The sequence below is a fragment of the Salvelinus sp. IW2-2015 genome, unplaced genomic scaffold (assembly GCF_002910315.2).
Source record: "Salvelinus sp. IW2-2015 unplaced genomic scaffold, ASM291031v2 Un_scaffold8787, whole genome shotgun sequence".
Classification (NCBI taxonomy): Eukaryota; Metazoa; Chordata; class Actinopteri; order Salmoniformes; family Salmonidae; genus Salvelinus; species Salvelinus sp. IW2-2015.
Genome location: NW_019950046.1, coordinates 1 through 9,217, shown reverse-complemented (window position 1 = coordinate 9,217; position 9,217 = coordinate 1). Strand labels below are relative to the sequence as shown.

The window sequence follows — 9,217 nt, the reverse complement described above, 5'->3', positions numbered from 1 at the left end:
TCCACTGGTTGATTGGTCGTGTGGTCCTTCCACTGGGTTGGTCCTGTTGGTCCTTCCACGGGATTGTCCTTGTTGGTCCATCCACTGGGTTGTGTTCCTTCCATACCACTGGGTTGGTTCTGGTTGGTCCTTCCACTAGGTTGTCTGTGTCCTTCCAACTGGGTTGGTTCCTGTTGGTTCCTTCCACTGGGGTTGGTCCTGTTGGTCCTTCCATTGGGTTGGTCCTTCCACTGGGTTTGGTCCTGTTGGTCCTTCCACTGGGTTGGTCCTGTTGTGTCCATCCACTGGGTTCGTCCTTCCACTGGGTTGGTCCTGTTGGTCCTTCCACTTGGGTTTGGTCCTGTTGGTCCTTCCACTGGGTTGGTCCTTTGGTCCTTCCACTGGTTGGTCCTTCCACTGGGGTTGGTCCTTTGTTGGGTCCTTCCACTGGGTTGGTCCTGGTTGCGTTCCTTCCCACTGGGTTTGGTCCCTGTTGGTCCATCCCACTGGGTTGTCCTTTCCAATCCACTGGGGTTGGTCCTGTGTGTCCTTCCACTGGGTTGGTCCTGTTGGGTCCTTCCACTGGGTTGGTCCTGGTTGGTCCCTTCCACTGGGTCTGGTCCTGTTGGTCCTTCCATCCTACTGGTTGGGTTAGGGGTTGGTTTCTACCACTGTGTCTGGGTTGGGTTGGGGTTGGTTTCTACCACTGGTGTTCCTTGGGTTGGGGTTGGTTCTACCACTGTGTTCTGGGTTGGGGTTGGTTTCTACCACTGTGTCTGAGGATTGCGGTTGGGTTCTACCACGGTGTTCTGGGTTGGGGTTAGGGTTGGTTCTACCATTGTTCTGGGTTAGGGTTGGTGGCTACCACTGTGTTTCTGGGTTGGGTTGGGTTGGTTCTACCACTTGTGTCTGGTTGGGTTGGTTCTACCACTGGTGTTCTGGGATTGGGGTTTGGTTCTACCACTGTGTTCTGTGTTGGGGTGGTTCTGACCACTGTGTTCTGGGTTGGGCTTGGGGTTGGTTCTACCACTGTGTCTGGTGTTGGGTTAGGGTTGGTTTCTACCACTGTGGTTCTGGGTTGGGGTTGGTTCAACCACTGTGTTCTTGGGTTGGGTTGGTTCTACCACTGTGTTCTGGGTTGGGTTGGTTCTACCACTGTGTTCTGGGTTGGGGTTGGTTCTACCACTGTTCTGTGTTGGGGTTAGGGTTGGTTCTACCACTGTTGTTCTGGGTTGGGGGTGTTCAACCACTTGTTGTTCTGGGTTGGAGTTGCTTTCTACCACTGTGTTCTGGGTTGGGTGGGGTGGTTCAACCACTTGTTCTTGTTGGGGTTAGGGTTGGTTCTACACGGTGTCTGGTTGGAGTGTGGGTTCAAACCACTGTGTCTGGGTTGGGTTAGGGTTGTTCTTACCACGTGTTCTGGGTTGGGTTAGGTTTGGTGTCTACCACTGTGTTTTGGGTTGGGGTTGGGTAACACTGTGTTCTGGGTTGGGGTTAGGGTTGGTTTTACCACTGTGTTCTGGGTTGGGGTTTAGGTTGGTTCTACCACTGGTGTTCTGGGTTGGGTTGGTTCTACACTGTGTTCTGGTTGGGGTTAGGGTTGGTCTCCACGGTGTTCTGGGTTGGGGTTGGTTTCTACCACTTGTGTTCTGTGTTGGGGTTTAGGGGTTGGTTCTACCACTGTGTTTCTGGGTTGGGGTTAGGGTTGGTTCTACCACTGTGTTCTGGGTAGGGTTGGTTCAACCAACGTGTGTTCTGTGTTGGGGTTGGGTTCTACCACTGTGTTCTGGGTTGGGGGTGTGGTTCTACCACTGGTGTTCTGGGTTGGGGTTTAGGGTTGGTTCTACCACGGTGTTCTGGTTGGGGTTAGGCGTTGGTTCTACCCACTGGTGTTCTGGGTTGGGGTTAGGGTTGGTTTCTACCACGGTGTTCTGGCGCTTGGGCGTTAGGGTTGGTTCTACCACTGTGTCTGGCGTTGGGGTTAGGTTGGGTTCTACCACGGTGTTCTGGTTGGGCTGAGTGGTTGGTTTCTACCACTTGTGTTCTGGGTGTGGGGTTAGGGTTGTCTACCACGGTGTTGTTCTGGGTTGGGGTTGGGTTCTACCACGGTGTTTCTGGGTTGGGTTAGGTTGGTTTCTACCACTGTGTCTGGGTTGTGTCTTAGGGTTGGTTTCTACCACGGTGTTCTGGGTGGGTTTGGTTCTACACGCGTGTCTGGGTGTCGTTGGAGGTTTAGGGGGTTAGAGGGGTTGGGAGTAGGTTTCTACCCTGTGTTCTGGTGTGGGGTAGGGTTGTTCTACCACTGTTGTTCTGGTTGGGGTTGGTTCTTACCACTGTGTTCTGGGTTGGGGTTTAGGGTTGTTTCTACCACTGTGTTCTGGGGTCGGGGTTAGGGTTGGTTCTAACCTACGTGTTCTGGGTTGGGTGTTAGGGTTGTTCTCCACTGTTCTGGGTTGGAGGTTAGGGTTGGTTCTACCACTGTGTTCTGGGTTGGGGTTGGTTGCACCACTTGTACTTCTCCCTAACAGGCCCTGTTGTCTCTGTCTGTTTCCAGATGCTCTTCCTGAATGGAGGCCAGGGCCACTGATTGAGGAGGACACTTTGACTTTGGCACCTCAGGGGCCAACAACAACATGGATAATGGAGGCTCCCAGAACCTCACCAAGCTTCACCACGGCAAACATGGACGACATGACAACTTACTACAACTTTGGGAAGTACAGCTAACTTTTACAAACACACGTCTTTGAGCAGTAGGAGAATACTGTTAATGGACTACAGACCATTAAGACACCATGGTTAATGGTGCACTAACTACAGACCATGGGTTTATTGGTGGACTAAAATACAGACCATGGTTATTGGTGGACTAAACACAGACCTGGTGCTATCGAAGGGTTATTGGTGGAGACAAAACTACAGACCAGGTATTGTGGTTAATCGGAATGGTTGTGACTAAACTACAGACATGGGTTATTGGTGGACAAACTACAGACCATGGTTATTGGTGGACTGACTACAGACCAGGGTTATTGGTGGACTAAATGACAACGCTGGGTTAATGGAGAAGAGACAGGTTAAGTGGACTGCGGTTAAGACATGGACGTCTGACCAGGGTTGGTGGACTAACTACATACCATGGTTTATTGGTGGACTAACTACGACATGGGTTTATTGGTGGACAACTACGACCATGGGTTATTGGTGGACTAACTACAGACCATGGTTTATTAGTGGACTAACTACAGACCATGGGTTATTGGTGGACTAACTACAGACCATGGGTTATTAGTGGACTAACTACAACCATGGGGTTATGGTGACGAACTACAGACCATGGGTTAATTGGGTGGACTAACTACAGACCATGGTTAAAGAGAGGGACAACAGAAGGAAAACGCCACACTGCTGCTCCCAGCTGATATTCATAACGTTTCCACCCGTATGTCTTTCAATCAGGTATCCAGCTGATATTCATTAACGTTTCCACCCGTAGGTCTTCATTCAGGTAATTCCAGGGACCTAAATGGTGGAATACATTGTTCTCATAAATATCAGCAGTGTGCAGCGTTTTCCGTTTCTTGTTTTCCATGAGGTCACCTACAACTCCAGCACCTGAGGAAGCATCTGGCTGTGCGTACGGTTCTTCAACTTTTGTGAAATGGAGAGAACGATGGGGTAGGGAACAACAACATGGCTGCCGTGCTGTGGCAGTGAGAGAACTGGGTCTAGGGCGTGCGTGGCAGTGAGAGAGACTGGTTTAGGGGTGCTGCTTGGCAGTGGAGAGACTGGGTTAGGGCGTGGCGTGTGGCAGTGAGAGAGACTAGGTTTTGGGCGTGCTGTTGGCAGTGAGAGAGACTGGGTTTAGGGCGTGCTGTGGCCAGTGAGAGAGCTTAGGGTTAGGGCGTGCTGTGGCAGTGAGAGGACTAGGGTTAGGGCTGTGCTGTGGCAGTGAGAAGAGACTGGGTTAAGTTAGGGCGTGCTGTGGCAGTTAGAGAGACTGGTTAGGGCGTGCTGTGGCAGTGAGAGAGAGACTGGGTTTAGGGCATGCTGTTGGCAGTGAGAGAGGACTGGTTAGGGCTTTGCTGTGGCAGCTGGAGAGAGACTGGGTTAGGGCATGCTGTGGCAGTGAGGAGAGACTGGTTAAGGTCTAGGGCGTGCTGTGGCAGTTAGAGAGAACTTGGTTTAGGGCGTCTGTGGCAGTGAGAGAGACTGGGTAAGATTAGGCGCGTGCTGTGGCGTGTAGAGAGACTTGGTTAGGGCGTGCTTGGCAGTGAGAGAGACTGGAAGTAGGGCGTGTGGTGGCAGTGAAAGAGACTGCGGTTAGGGCATGCTGTGCAGTGAGGAGGAACAGGTTAGGGCGTGCTTGGCAGTGAGAGAGACGGGGTTAGGGCATTGCTGTGTGGCAGTGGAGAGACACTGGGTTGAGGGCGTGTGGGGCAGTGAGAGAGACTGGTTAGGGCGTGCTGTGGCAGTGAGAGACTAGGTTAGGGCGTGCTGTGGCAGTGAGAGAGACTAGGTTAGGGCATGCTGTGGCAGTGAGAGACACTGGGTTAGGGCATCTGGGCAGTGAGAGGACTAGGTAGGGCATGCTGTGGCAGTGAGAGGGACTAGGTTAGGGCCTGTGGCAGTGAAGAGACTGGTTAGGGCGTGCTGTTGGCAGTGAGAGAGACTGGGTTAGGGCGTGCTGTGGCAGTCGAGAGACTAGTATAGGGCGTGCTGTGCAGTGAAGAGCACTAGGTTAGGGGCATTGCTGTGTGGCAGTGAGAGACACTGGGTTAGGGCGTCTGTGGCAGTGAGAGACTTAGGTTAGGGGCATGCTGTGGCAGTGAGAGACACTGGTGTAGGGCGTTGCTGTGGCCAGTGAGAGAGACTGGGTTAGGGCTGTGCTGTGGCAGTGAGAGACTAGGTTAGGGCGTGCTGTGGCAGTGAGAAGACTAGGTTAGGGCATGCTGTGGCAGTGAGACACAGGGAGGAGGTTCATGGACCCTTTAAGAACCAGAACTTGGACCTGTCCTGATGGAGGGGCGGACATGCACTTCAACAGCCAATCCGCTTCACCCGTCTCTGATGGAAGTGACTTCTGAGGACTGACGAGTGGGTGTAGAAGTCCTTTGGTATATTCTACCAGACATGATTGGTCTAGAAGTCCTTTGGTATATTCTACCAGACATGATTGGTCTAGAAGTCCTTTGGTATATTCTACCAGACATGATTGGTCTAGAAGTCCTTTGGATATTCTACCAGACATGATTGGTTCTAGAAGTCCTTTGGTATATTCTACCAGACATGATTGGGTCTAGAAGTCCTTTGGACTTCTAGCAGACATGATTGGTCTAGAAGTCCTTCCTTGGGATATTCTAGCAGACATGATTGGTCTAGAAGTCCTTTGGATATTCTAGCAGACATGATTGGTCTAGAAGTCCTTTGGGATATTCTAGCAGACATAAAGACTATAGCGACCGAGATCTAACTGTGATAAGTTGTTGGATGGAACTGTATCAGCCCTCAGAACTCCAGTTTTACACAGAGACATCTTACCCCCCGTATCAGAACTCAGTTTTACACAGAGAACATCTTACCTACCGTGGAACCATTCACCAATAAGTATGTTTTGACAGAAGACCAGATGCAGTATAACTCTGATCTTAGATCCAACTAGACACACTGTATACAGCGCCTTCAGGAAGGCTTCACACCCTTGACTTTATACACATGTGTTACAGCCTGAATTTAAAATGGATTACATTGAGATTTGTTGTCACTGGCCTACACACAAAATATCCCATAATTTCAAGGTGAATTTATGTTTGTAGAATTTTTTATGAAAAGCTGAAATGTCTTGAGTCAATAAGTATTTCAAACCCTTTATTATGGCAAAACCTACATAAGTTCAGGAATAAACATTTGCTTAACAAGTTGCATGGACTGTCTGTGTGCAATAACGGTTTAACATGTTTCTTGAATGAACCTCATCTCTGTACCCCACACATACAATTACTGTAAAGTCCCTCAGTCGAGCAAGTGAATTTCAAACACAGATTCAACCACACAAGACCAGGGAGTTTTCCAATGGCTCGCAAGAAGGGCACCTATTGGTAGATGGGTAAAATTAAAAAGCAGACATTGAACATCCCTTTGAGCATGGTGAAGTCATTAATTACACTTGGATAGCGTATCAATATACCAAGTCACTACAAAGATGCAGGAGTCATTCCTAACTCAATTGCAGGAGAGGAAGGAAATCGCTCAGGGATTTCACCATGAGGCTAATGGTGACTTGAACACAGTTACAGAGTTTAATGGCTGTGATAGAAAACTGAGGATGGATCAACAACATTGTAGTTACTCCACAATACTAACTTGAACGACAGTGAAAAGAAGGAAGCCTGTACAGAATACAAATATTCTAAAAACATGCATCCTGTTTGCAATAAGGCACTAAAGTAATACTACAAAACAATGTGTCAAAGATATTAACACTTTTTTATTCAGGACAAAGTTATGTTTGGGGCACATCCAATACAACACATCACCGAGTACCACTCTCCATATTTTATTTATTTTATATTATTATTATTTTTTAAATACATTTGACCCCCTTTTTCTCCCCAATTCCGTGGTACCAATCGCTAGTAATTACTATCTTGTTCATCGCTACAACTCCCGTACCGGCTCGGGAGAGACGAAGGCCGAAAGCCATGCGTCCTCCGAAGCACAACCCAACCAAGCCGCACTGCTTCTTAACCACAGCGCGCCTCCAACCCGGACGCCAGCCGCACCAATGTGTCGGAGGAAACACCGTGCACCTGGCCCCCTCGGAGACAGTACAACCAGATCTGGACCGGGCTACCTGAGACGGATGACCAGATCTGGACCGGGCTACCTGAGACGGTACACCAGATCTGGACCGGGGCTACCTGAGACGGTACGACCAGATCTGGACCGGTACCTGAGACGGTACTGACCAGATCTGGACCGGGCTACCTGAGACGGTTACGACCAGATCTGGACCGGGCTACCTGAGACGGTACGACCAGATCTGGACGGCGCGTTACCTGAGACGGTACACCAGATCTGGACCGGGGCTACCTGAGACGGTACGACCAGATCTGGACCGGCTACCTGAGACGGTACGACCAGATCCTGGACCGGGCTACCTGAGACGGTACGACCCAGATCTGGACCGGTCTACCTGAGGACGGTACGACAGATCTGGACCGGGCTACCTGAGAGGTATACCAGATCTGACCGGGCTACCTGAGACGGTACGACCAGATCTGGACCGGACTACCTGAGACGGTACGACCAGATCTGGACCGGGYTACCTGAGACGGTACAAGCAAGACTTTTAACTACACACAGTGGTCAATACAAGCAGGTCTCTGTAACATCACACAGTAGTCAATACAAGCGAGGCTGTGAMTTCACTGACTGACTTGAGAATGAGCAGTGTGGTTGTTTCAGTTGTCCCTCTGTCTCTGGGTGCTTGTGTTTTAACTGGCCCGGGCACATTTTTTAGACCATTCCATTGGTCCTAAAGTGTCCCGGAGCACTGGGCGAGTTAAAACTAATTCACCCTCTCTCTGGTTCTGTTTTGGGGAACACCTGCCCCCCCCATCCTACTATGCAGGGCAGYCTTGATTCACACTAAAACTAAAAACCTGGTATACTAGTTGTTTTTGGAATGAAGAAAATCCAACTGAAACCTCACATTACTATTTAATAAAGGTTCTTTGGTTTCTGTTTTTCAGTCTTGTTTTAATCTGTCTGCATTCTGTAATTCCTCAAACTGAACTTTTGTTGTAATGACTAGATGGTATGTTTCAACCTTAGTTAGTATAGTTAGTATAGTATATAACCCTATTGTGCTCCCATATCATACAGTCAAAGAGTCCAACTGCTTCTGTAGTCTAATCATGTCTTTCTAACCTAACCCTGGAATTGTTTAGCCCAGCCTGTGATGTCTTGTTTCAGTTGGAATCTACTTGTGCCTCCATGTCGCCACCTGCTGTACAGACAACACAGTAGGAACAGCTTTCTGAATCTTGCCTGTGAAAGAATCTGTGGACCTCCATTAGTGGTACAGTGACTCCCGGACGTCAGAGGAATTTCACCCATCTTTACCTTCCCTCCCTGGGCTGGCTGGAAGATCAGCCACCTCTGTCCATTTGATAAATGGTTAAATAAAAGTTAAAGGTTAAATAAAAAACTTGAATAGCCACCAAGAAATATTCAAATAGAACTTGATGTAGTGTGAACGCCACAGTGTGAAGTCCAAAGGTGTTAAGGAGCGAGCATCCACTCCCTGAGATGCTCCATTGCTCGTCAGTATTCTACACGTAGACGAGCGGGTCTAGTAGAGACGTCAGGGTCCTACAGCGTAGGAGACGTCAGGGTCCTACAGCGTAGACACGTCAGCGTCCTACAGCGAGGGACGTCAGCGGCCTACACGTAGGACGTCAGCGGCCTACAGCGTAGACTGCAGCTACAGCGTAGAGATCAAGCGTCCTACGCTAGAGACGTCAGCGTCCTACAGGCGTAGAGACACAGTCAGGTCCTACAGCGTAGACACTCAGCGTCCTACAGCGTAGGACACATCAGCGTCCTACGCGTAGAGACGTCAGCGTCCTACAGCGAGACACGTCAGCAGCGCTACAGCGTAGAGACTCAGTACAGCGTAGAGACACAGTGACCATACGTACATACCCCAACCAGAAGCCATGATTACAGGCAACATCCTCGACTGAGCTAAAGCTATAGTTGCCGCTTTCACAGTAGCAGTGACCTAACCGGAAGTTATAAGAAATGTCCGAATCCCTGACGAACCATCAACACAGGAGCTAAAGATGTCGAACTGTACTACACCGGTCTGACGCTTGTCGGATGTGGCAGGGCTTGCAAACCATTACAGACTACAAAGGGAAGCCAGCGAGAGCTGCCCAGTTGACACGAGCCTACCAGACAGTAACTACTTCTATGCTCGCTTTGAGGCAAATAAAAATCTTTCTAAAACTTCGAAGCCAAGTTAAAACCATATCACCGCTTCTCCACTATGCAATCTATTTCCGAGCTGGTCACGGGTGCACCTCAGCCACGCTCAAGGTCCTAAACGATATCATTATCAGCCAACGATAAAAGGAGTACTTGTGCAGCGTCTTTCATCGACCTGGCCAAGGCTTTCGACTGCTGTCAATCACACACATCTTATCGGCAGACTCAAAATCTCCTTCCGTGG

At 49.6% G+C, this 9,217-nt stretch overlaps 1 long non-coding RNA gene across 3 annotated transcripts; it reads left to right on the top strand.

The window, feature by feature from the left end:
• The first annotated feature begins 4,446 nt into the window (after nt 1-4,446).
• LOC139027255 (uncharacterized) lies at nt 4,447-5,901 on the top strand. 3 transcript variants are annotated; one of them, XR_011479320.1, is made up of 3 exons: nt 4,447-4,531; nt 4,889-5,498; nt 5,550-5,901. It is a non-coding gene; the product is annotated as an uncharacterized lncRNA (long non-coding RNA). The 3 variants fall into 3 exon arrangements; XR_011479318.1 differs by having other exon boundaries at nt 4,889-5,901; XR_011479319.1 differs by having other exon boundaries at nt 4,452-4,531; nt 4,921-5,901.
• The last annotated feature ends 3,316 nt before the right edge of the window (nt 5,902-9,217 follow it).